General features: G+C 37.9%; 1 long non-coding RNA gene across 1 annotated transcript in view; it reads right to left on the bottom strand.

The window, feature by feature from the left end:
• Positions 1-2,432: 2,432 nt before the first annotated feature.
• The window catches only part of LOC133548039 (uncharacterized), a 25,652-nt gene continuing 16,969 nt past the window's right edge, over positions 2,433-11,115 (bottom strand). Inside the window, exons 2-3 of the long non-coding RNA XR_009805715.1 lie at positions 11,084-11,115; positions 2,433-2,969 (exon numbers count right to left, since the gene is read on the bottom strand). The exon at positions 11,084-11,115 is cut by the window's right edge and continues 44 nt beyond it. This is a non-coding gene — a long non-coding RNA (uncharacterized LOC133548039). The remainder of the gene's footprint in view (positions 2,970-11,083) is intronic.

The raw sequence follows: 11,115 nt of genomic DNA, 5'->3' as shown, positions 1-11,115 counted from the left end.
GTCTTCTATCTTCATGATGTTCTTCACTTCTTTGCTGTGCTTCATCTCCATGTTGACTTCTGTTTGAGTGCTTGCTTCTTTTGCGTATCTATCTGCTAACTGCTTGCCCACAACTGCTACATGAGCAGGAACCAGAGAAACGTTAGCAGACTTTATTTATTCTGCAGATGGCCTGAACTCTTACATCAACTAGATCTTGTCTTGTTTCTGATGCTATGTTTTTTATGCTCATCAAAGCACTGCTGCAGTCCGAGCACACGACTGCTTTCCTTGCTTTCTTTTCCTCGATCCAGTTAACTGCCATACAAATTGCAACCAATTCCCCCGTAAAAAACAGATAGTTTATCACTGATTCTTTTATTAAATACTATGTTTCTTTGTGGGATAACTGCAGCAGCTCCTACTTTATTACTTATACTTTTTGATGCATCTGTATACACCATGATGTTGTTTAAAAAACATTGTTCTACCTGCTAACTTTTTACATTTCTATTCTTTAATAATTGCATACTTACCTTTGGCTTATGGTACATCCACGGTGGTATTAGAACGTGGTGGAGACTGTAACTGAGTGTGCAGCCCCAAACGTTTCTCCTCATGAGCAAAATTGAACTCCGTCTCTGCCTGATTCCTTGCTTCTTGTCTTGTGTAATAGATAGTTTGGTGTTTGAACCTGACAGCGGGAGAATTACGATTACTTTGTCATTTGAAAACTCAGACAAGACAAAAAGTGATCCCATGTTTACGTTCTTTTGGCTCGGATTCCAAAAAATAAAACGAGCGCAGATCCAGGTTAAGTTTCATTTGATGTTGATGGTCTTTAAAGTGGTTGCAAAGTTGTATGTTTTGTTGACACTAGTTCAAGGTTCAGATGTTTTGGAGACATTTTGTTTTGCAAGAAGAGGGTTTATGCAGAAGCCACTGTCCAGATGGTGAACACCATCTCTAAAAACCTGCAACCCCAACTAGAAAAACACTTTTCCAAATTCCCAGCCCCTCTGCTTCTTCTCTTCAGTCGCACAGGAAGAAGAAGGGAGTTGTCCACCTGTACCGAGGGCCACACTCCCAATGGCTTACCTGGGCGGGGCCCCACCAATATGCTGGCAGAATGCAATGATTGGTGTTCCTGGCTGTCAGCTCTGCTTCTGTAGCCATGGACTCTACTTCCTCTCTCCTCCTGCTGCTAACACAGGTTGCTGGTGTGAGAGGCAAGCTCGCTGACTACTGAGGTAAAAGCACAGACATGCGTGCACCCTTCACAAAGAAGATTATTAAAATGGAGGATATTTTGGAATTGTTACGGTTCTGTTGAGAAAAATCATGATTTCTGTTTTAGAACTGGGTTTTTGGAGTTGGGGGGAGGGGTCCCAAAACCCCCTCAGCCCCTGGCCCTAGGGCAGGGGTAGGGAACCTGTGGCTCTTTTGATGACTGCACCTGGCTCTCAGATCAATCTTAGCTGACATTGCTTAACACCATAAATACATAATGATTACACTGGTAATCACAGTGTTAAAAATAATGTTCAATTTATAAAACATTCTCATGCATCCATCGTTTTCTATCGCACCTGTTCAAGAAGTCGCATTAATAGGAAGAATAATTGTTTGTTTTTTTGTTTTTTTAAAAACAGCGGCATAGCTCGGTTGGTAGAGTGGCCGTGCCAGCATCTTGAGGGTTGCAGGTTCGATTCCCGCTTGTGCCATCCTAGTCACTGCCGTTGTGTCCTTGGGCAAGACACTTTACCCACCTGCTCCCAGTGCCACCCACACTGGTTTAAATGTAACTTAGATATTGGATGTCACTATGTAAAGCGCTTTGAGTCACTTGAGAAAAGCGCTATATAAATATAATTCACTTCACTTCACTTATTTATCATTGATTAGCTTCAGAATAAACATGTTATTAAAAAGAATAAGATACTTATTGTACTCTAAAAATGTTGGTCTTACCTAAAAATGCACACATTTAGTTGTATTCAGTGTTAAAAAATATTAAATGGCTCTCACGGAAATACATTTTAAAATATTTGGCTTTCATGGCTCTCTCAGCCAAAAAGGTTCCCGACCCCTGCCCTAGGGTAAGACTGATCCATCAGTTTGAAAAGTTTATTTTCCCTAAAGTAGACAACATGTGGCAAAACAAAAGGATGTTTTACTTTGTTCAATTCAAAGTTGACTTCTATAGCTTTTAATCACAAGTGTCTCAAAGGGCTGCACAAACCAGGCTGGATCTAAATCACAATCAGAAGTACTTTTTATATTCATTTTTATATTCATTATTCGTTATTTTTGTTATGTTATGTGCTTTTAATGACCTCACTGTTGGCTTTGAAGTAAACTAACCAACATTGATGCAAACACAACTTTTCTTCCCTTTTTGTCCAAAGAAGAATCAAGAAGAGAAGGTGAAGGAAGCCAAGCGTCAAGCAGAATTGAAAGTGGAATCCCAACCGGAAAGCTCGTATTAATTCCCATCTCTAATCAAGCATGGAGTTGATTGTGGTTTACAAAAATGAGACAACTTCAAAAAAGTTGAGTGCACTGAATCAGAGTCAGGCAAAAAGTCAATTTCATGTCAAAAAAAAAGAAGTCAATCATAACACTTTGCTACCTTAATGCTGAACCTCTTCATTTAACAAGTGGATCTGAATGAAACTTTTCTTCCTTCAGCTATTCACATCCTAAATCATAGTCATTCATTCATTCATTTCACTAATAGTTCAATCTTTGGAAAGATCGGCCTTCCCCAAGAAGTCTTGCACGGTTGATGGACATAAGGCAAGTTGATTTCTCTCAGATGAGATGGATGATCACATGAAATATGGAGGACAGTCCTTTCTACAAGGGTGACTTGATGATTGTCTGGAAGCGTGCTATTCTGAAAGGTGAAAGGTCATAGGAGGGCACCTCTCCCAGGCTGAGTTCACAGAGCAGCTTGCCGACGACGGGTCCAAACTTGAAGCCGTGACCTGGAGAAGAAATGTCCGCAGCATGAGCCAATCCCAGCAAATAGTACACATCTCACACTTTTACACACAATTAAAAGTTACACTTTGGTTAAAGAGAAAAGACAAATTGTAGACATTAGTTATCAGACCTCTGTACTTTGACTTGGACTAGAGAACTGTGAGAATGATTTCATTGGCATGCTCAGAGTTTGGGTGACAAGAGCAACATTATGCTCTGAGTCCTGGGAATGAAGGAGAGTCCCTCGGAATACCTCAAAACATTTGTGTCATTCTTCAAATGTGTCCAAAATCTTGTTTGGTGACACTCCCTGACAAAGTCACATTTCTGAGGATGGACTTTTTTAAAATTTTCAGCTTTTATTTCAAGGGACATTTTTTAATCTTTTAGTGTGTGTATAAAGTAAATGTCTAGGCTTCTGCTGCGTTATGCCAATGTCTCCACCTAGCAACACATATACATATACATATACATATACATATACATATACATGCAAACCAAATGTAATTAGTAGGGATGCACCGAAATCAAAATTTGTGGCCGAAGCTGAATAAATTTTAAACGCTTGGCCGAATACCGAATAATGAATGCAGTTTTTCACAATTTTTTTATATTGCATAAATAGCCTAGAATAAATATTTAGACATGTGTTTCAAATAAAGTAATTTTTTATTGAATATTGACATTTTTTTTATATTCCAGTAGCCTTTGCTTTTCAAAAAAAGCACAAAGTTTTTCATTTATATTAGGCCTTCAAACAAAAAATGCATTCCCAAAAAAATATAAAGTGCATTAAAGTAGATAAACCCACAACAAATGAATTATTGTCCTTTTGGCAAAAGTCTGCTTAGCCACAGTAGATATGCTAATAATGTAAACAGAAGGCTCAAGTAAATCTCAATAAGTGTGTGCTTGTAACCTCATACACTTATACAGGTAGCCTACACAACAGGCTAATAATGTAAACAGAAGGCTCAAGTAAATCTCAATTAAGTGTGTGCTTGTAACCTCATACACTTATACAGGTAGCCTACACAACAGGCTAATAATGTAAACAGAAGGCTCAAATAAATCTCAATAAGTGTGTGCTTGTAACCTCATACACTTATACAGGTAGCCTACACAACATGCTAATAATGTAAACAGAAGGCTCAAGTAAATCTCAATAAGTGTGTGCTTGTAACCTCATACACTTATACAGGTAGCCTACACAACATGCTAATAATGTAAACAGAAGGCTCAAGTAAATCTCAATAAGTGTGTGCTTGTAACCTCATACACTTATACAGGTAGCCTACACAACAGGCTAATAATGTAAACAGAAGGCTCAAGTAAATCTCAATAAGTGTGTGCTTGTAACCTCATACACTTATACAGGTAGCCTACACAACAGGCTAATAATGTAAACAGAAGGCTCAAGTAAATCTCAATTAAGTGTGTGCTTGTAACCTCATACACTTATACAGGTAGCCTACACAACATGCTAATAATGTAAACAGAAGGCTCAAGTAAATCTCAATAAGTGTGTGCTTGTAACCTCATACACTTATACAGGTAGCCTACACAACATGCTAATAATGTAAACAGAAGGCTCAAGTAAATCTCAATAAGTGTGTGCTTGTAACCTCATACACTTATACAGGTAGCCTACACAACAGGCTAATAATGTAAACAGAAGGCTCAAGTAAATCTCAATTAAGTGTGTGCTTGTAACCTCATACACTTATACAGGTAGCCTACACAACATGCTAATAATGTAAACAGAAGGCTCAAGTAAATCTCAATAAGTGTGTGCTTGTAACCTCATACACTTATACAGGTAGCCTACACAACAGGCTAATAATGTAAACAGAAGGCTCAAGTAAATCTCAATTAAGTGTGTGCTTGTAACCTCATACACTTATACAGGTAGCCTACACAACAGGCTAATAATGTAAACAGAAGGCTCAAGTAAATCTCAATAAGTGTGTGCTTGTAACCTCATACACTTATACAGGTAGCCTACACAACAGGCTAATAATGTAAACAGAGGCCCCACTAAATCTCAATAAGTGTGTGCTTGTAACCTCATACACTTATACAGGTAGCCTACACAACATGCTAATAATGTAAACAGAAGGCTCAAGTAAATCTCAATAAGTGTGTGCTTGTAACCTCATACACTTATACAGGTAGCCTACACAACATGCTAATAATGTAAACAGAAGGCTCAAGTAAATCTCAATAAGTGTGTGCTTGTAACCTCATACACTTATACAGGTAGCCTACACAACAGGCTAATAATGTAAACAGAAGGCTCAAGTAAATCTCAATAAGTGTGTGCTTGTAACCTCATACACTTATACAGGTAGCCTACACAACAGGCTAATAATGTAAACAGAAGGCTCAAGTAAATCTCAATTAAGTGTGTGCTTGTAACCTCATACACTTATACAGGTAGCCTACACAACATGCTAATAATGTAAACAGAAGGCTCAAGTAAATCTCAATAAGTGTGTGCTTGTAACCTCATACACTTATACAGGTAGCCTACACAACATGCTAATAATGTAAACAGAAGGCTCAAGTAAATCTCAATAAGTGTGTGCTTGTAACCTCATACACTTATACAGGTAGCCTACACAACAGGCTAATAATGTAAACAGAAGGCTCAAGTAAATCTCAATTAAGTGTGTGCTTGTAACCTCATACACTTATACAGGTAGCCTACACAACATGCTAATAATGTAAACAGAAGGCTCAAGTAAATCTCAATTAAGTGTGTGCTTGTAACCTCATACACTTATACAGGTAGCCTACACAACAGGCTAATAATGTAAACAGAAGGCTCAAGTAAATCTCAATTAAGTGTGTGCTTGTAACCTCATACACTTATACAGGTAGCCTACACAACAGGCTAATAATGTAAACAGAGGCCCCACTAAATCTCAATAAGTGTGTGCTTGTAACCTCATACACTTATACAGGTAGCCTACACAACATGCTAATAATGTAAACAGAAGGCTCAAGTAAATCTCAATAAGTGTGTGCTTGTAACCTCATACACTTATACAGGTAGCCTACACAACAGGCTAATAATGTAAACAGAAGGCTCAAGTAAATCTCAATTAAGTGTGTGCTTGTAACCTCATACACTTATACAGGTAGCCTACACAACATGCTAATAATGTAAACAGAAGGCTCAAGTAAATCTCAATAAGTGTGTGCTTGTAACCTCATACACTTATACAGGTAGCCTACACAACAGGCTAATAATGTAAACAGAAGGCTCAAGTAAATCTCAATTAAGTGTGTGCTTGTAACCTCATACACTTATACAGGTAGCCTACACAACAGGCTAATAATGTAAACAGAAGGCTCAAGTAAATCTCAATAAGTGTGTGCTTGTAACCTCATACACTTATACAGGTAGCCTACACAACAGGCTAATAATGTAAACAGAGGCCCCACTAAATCTCAATAAGTGTGTGCTTGTAACCTCATACACTTATACAGGTAGCCTACACAACATGCTAATAATGTAAACAGAAGGCTCAAGTAAATCTCAATAAGTGTGTGCTTGTAACCTCATACACTTATACAGGTAGCCTACACAACAGGCTAATAATGTAAACAGAAGGCTCAAGTAAATCTCAATTAAGTGTGTGCTTGTAACCTCATACACTTATACAGGTAGCCTACACAACATGCTAATAATGTAAACAGAAGGCTCAAGTAAATCTCAATAAGTGTGTGCTTGTAACCTCATACACTTATACAGGTAGCCTACACAACAGGCTAATAATGTAAACAGAAGGCTCAAGTAAATCTCAATTAAGTGTGTGCTTGTAACCTCATACACTTATACAGGTAGCCTACACAACAGGCTAATAATGTAAACAGAAGGCTCAAGTAAATCTCAATAAGTGTGTGCTTGTAACCTCATACACTTATACAGGTAGCCTACACAACAGGCTAATAATGTAAACAGAGGCCCCACTAAATCTCAATAAGTGTGTGCTTGTAACCTCATACACTTATACAGGTAGCCTACACAACATGCTAATAATGTAAACAGAAGGCTCAAGTAAATCTCAATAAGTGTGTGCTTGTAACCTCATACACTTATACAGGTAGCCTACACAACAGGCTAATAATGTAAACAGAAGGCTCAAGTAAATCTCAATTAAGTGTGTGCTTGTAACCTCATACACTTATACAGGTAGCCTACACAACAGGCTAATAATGTAAACAGAAGGCTCAAGTAAATCTCAATAAGTGTGTGCTTGTAACCTCATACACTTATACAGGTAGCCTACACAACAGGCTAATAATGTAAACAGAGGCCCCACTAAATCTCAATAAGTGTGTGCTTGTAACCTCATACACTTATACAGGTAGCCTACACAACATGCTAATAATGTAAACAGAAGGCTCAAGTAAATCTCAATAAGTGTGTGCTTGTAACCTCATACACTTATACAGGTAGCCTACACAACATGCTAATAATGTAAACAGAAGGCTCAAGTAAATCTCAATAAGTGTGTGCTTGTAACCTCATACACTTATACAGGTAGCCTACACAACAGGCTAATAATGTAAACAGAAGGCTCAAGTAAATCTCAATAAGTGTGTGCTTGTAACCTCATACACTTATACAGGTAGCCTACACAACAGGCTAATAATGTAAACAGAAGGCTCAAGTAAATCTCAATTAAGTGTGTGCTTGTAACCTCATACACTTATACAGGTAGCCTACACAACATGCTAATAATGTAAACAGAAGGCTCAAGTAAATCTCAATAAGTGTGTGCTTGTAACCTCATACACTTATACAGGTAGCCTACACAACATGCTAATAATGTAAACAGAAGGCTCAAGTAAATCTCAATAAGTGTGTGCTTGTAACCTCATACACTTATACAGGTAGCCTACACAACAGGCTAATAATGTAAACAGAAGGCTCAAGTAAATCTCAATTAAGTGTGTGCTTGTAACCTCATACACTTATACAGGTAGCCTACACAACATGCTAATAATGTAAACAGAAGGCTCAAGTAAATCTCAATAAGTGTGTGCTTGTAACCTCATACACTTATACAGGTAGCCTACACAACAGGCTAATAATGTAAACAGAAGGCTCAAGTAAATCTCAATTAAGTGTGTGCTTGTAACCTCATACACTTATACAGGTAGCCTACACAACAGGCTAATAATGTAAACAGAAGGCTCAAGTAAATCTCAATAAGTGTGTGCTTGTAACCTCATACACTTATACAGGTAGCCTACACAACAGGCTAATAATGTAAACAGAGGCCCCACTAAATCTCAATAAGTGTGTGCTTGTAACCTCATACACTTATACAGGTAGCCTACACAACATGCTAATAATGTAAACAGAAGGCTCAAGTAAATCTCAATAAGTGTGTGCTTGTAACCTCATACACTTATACAGGTAGCCTACACAACAGGCTAATAATGTAAACAGAAGGCTCAAGTAAATCTCAATTAAGTGTGTGCTTGTAACCTCATACACTTATACAGGTAGCCTACACAACAGGCTAATAATGTAAACAGAAGGCTCAAGTAAATCTCAATAAGTGTGTGCTTGTAACCTCATACACTTATACAGGTAGCCTACACAACAGGCTAATAATGTAAACAGAAGGCTCAAGTAAATCTCAATAAGTGTGTGCTTGTAACCTCATACACTTATACAGGTAGCCTACACAACATGCTAATAATGTAAACAGAAGGCTCAAGTAAATCTCAATAAGTGTGTGCTTGTAACCTCATACACTTATACAGGTAGCCTACACAACAGGCTAATAATGTAAACAGAAGGCTCAAGTAAATCTCAATTAAGTGTGTGCTTGTAACCTCATACACTTATACAGGTAGCCTACACAACATGCTAATAATGTAAACAGAAGGCTCAAGTAAATCTCAATAAGTGTGTGCTTGTAACCTCATACACTTATACAGGTAGCCTACACAACAGGCTAATAATGTAAACAGAAGGCTCAAGTAAATCTCAATTAAGTGTGTGCTTGTAACCTCATACACTTATACAGGTAGCCTACACAACAGGCTAATAATGTAAACAGAAGGCTCAAGTAAATCTCAATAAGTGTGTGCTTGTAACCTCATACACTTATACAGGTAGCCTACACAACAGGCTAATAATGTAAACAGAGGCCCCACTAAATCTCAATAAGTGTGTGCTTGTAACCTCATACACTTATACAGGTAGCCTACACAACATGCTAATAATGTAAACAGAAGGCTCAAGTAAATCTCAATAAGTGTGTGCTTGTAACCTCATACACTTATACAGGTAGCCTACACAACAGGCTAATAATGTAAACAGAAGGCTCAAGTAAATCTCAATTAAGTGTGTGCTTGTAACCTCATACACTTATACAGGTAGCCTACACAACATGCTAATAATGTAAACAGAAGGCTCAAGTAAATCTCAATAAGTGTGTGCTTGTAACCTCATACACTTATACAGGTAGCCTACACAACAGGCTAATAATGTAAACAGAAGGCTCAAGTAAATCTCAATAAGTGTGTGCTTGTAACCTCATACACTTATACAGGTAGCCTACACAACAGGCTAATAATGTAAACAGAGGCCCCACTAAATCTCAATAAGTGTGTGCTTGTAACCTCATACACTTATACAGGTAGCCTACACAACATGCTAATAATGTAAACAGAAGGCTCAAGTAAATCTCAATAAGTGTGTGCTTGTAACCTCATACACTTATACAGGTAGCCTACACAACAGGCTAATAATGTAAACAGAAGGCTCAAGTAAATCTCAATTAAGTGTGTGCTTGTAACCTCATACACTTATACAGGTAGCCTACACAACAGGCTAATAATGTAAACAGAAGGCTCAAGTAAATCTCAATAAGTGTGTGCTTGTAACCTCATACACTTATACAGGTAGCCTACACAACAGGCTAATAATGTAAACAGAGGCCCCACTAAATCTCAATAAGTGTGTGCTTGTAACCTCATACACTTATACAGGTAGCCTACACAACATGCTAATAATGTAAACAGAAGGCTCAAGTAAATCTCAATAAGTGTGTGCTTGTAACCTCATACACTTATACAGGTAGCCTACACAACATGCTAATAATGTAAACAGAAGGCTCAAGTAAATCTCAATAAGTGTGTGCTTGTAACCTCATACACTTATACAGGTAGCCTACACAACAGGCTAATAATGTAAACAGAAGGCTCAAGTAAATCTCAATAAGTGTGTGCTTGTAACCTCATACACTTATACAGGTAGCCTACACAACAGGCTAATAATGTAAACAGAAGGCTCAAGTAAATCTCAATTAAGTGTGTGCTTGTAACCTCATACACTTATACAGGTAGCCTACACAACATGCTAATAATGTAAACAGAAGGCTCAAGTAAATCTCAATAAGTGTGTGCTTGTAACCTCATACACTTATACAGGTAGCCTACACAACATGCTAATAATGTAAACAGAAGGCTCAAGTAAATCTCAATTAAGTGTGTGCTTGTAACCTCATACACTTATACAGGTAGCCTACACAACAGGCTAATAATGTAAACAGAAGGCTCAAGTAAATCTCAATAAGTGTGTGCTTGTAACCTCATACACTTATACAGGTAGCCTACACAACAGGCTAATAATGTAAACAGAAGGCTCAAGTAAATCTCAATTAAGTGTGTGCTTGTAACCTCATACACTTATACAGGTAGCCTACACAACAGGCTAATAATGTAAACAGAAGGCTCAAGTAAATCTCAATAAGTGTGTGCTTGTAACCTCATACACTTATACAGGTAGCCTACACAACAGGCTAATAATGTAAACAGAGGCCCCACTAAATCTCAATAAGTGTGTGCATGTAACCTCACACACTTATACATGTACACAACATATCCCAACGTCACCGCCTCACCGCACGTTGGTTGTGTCACTGCCTCAAAAACTTGCGTCACACGCCACTATTCGGCCTTGTTTTTAACTCATTCCACCGAAGGCTGAATGTGGCTTTTTTTTGCCATATTCGGCCGAATATATTCTGTTAAGGATTAATCGGTGTATCCCTAGTAATTAGTACAGTATTGTGTTGGCTGGTACCTGAGAATCCTGCACCAATTACAATATTGTCG

This window comes from Nerophis ophidion, unplaced genomic scaffold (assembly GCF_033978795.1).
Source record: "Nerophis ophidion isolate RoL-2023_Sa unplaced genomic scaffold, RoL_Noph_v1.0 HiC_scaffold_359, whole genome shotgun sequence".
Lineage (NCBI taxonomy): Eukaryota > Metazoa > Chordata > Actinopteri > Syngnathiformes > Syngnathidae > Nerophis > Nerophis ophidion.
This window is presented reverse-complemented; position numbering and strand designations above follow the sequence as displayed.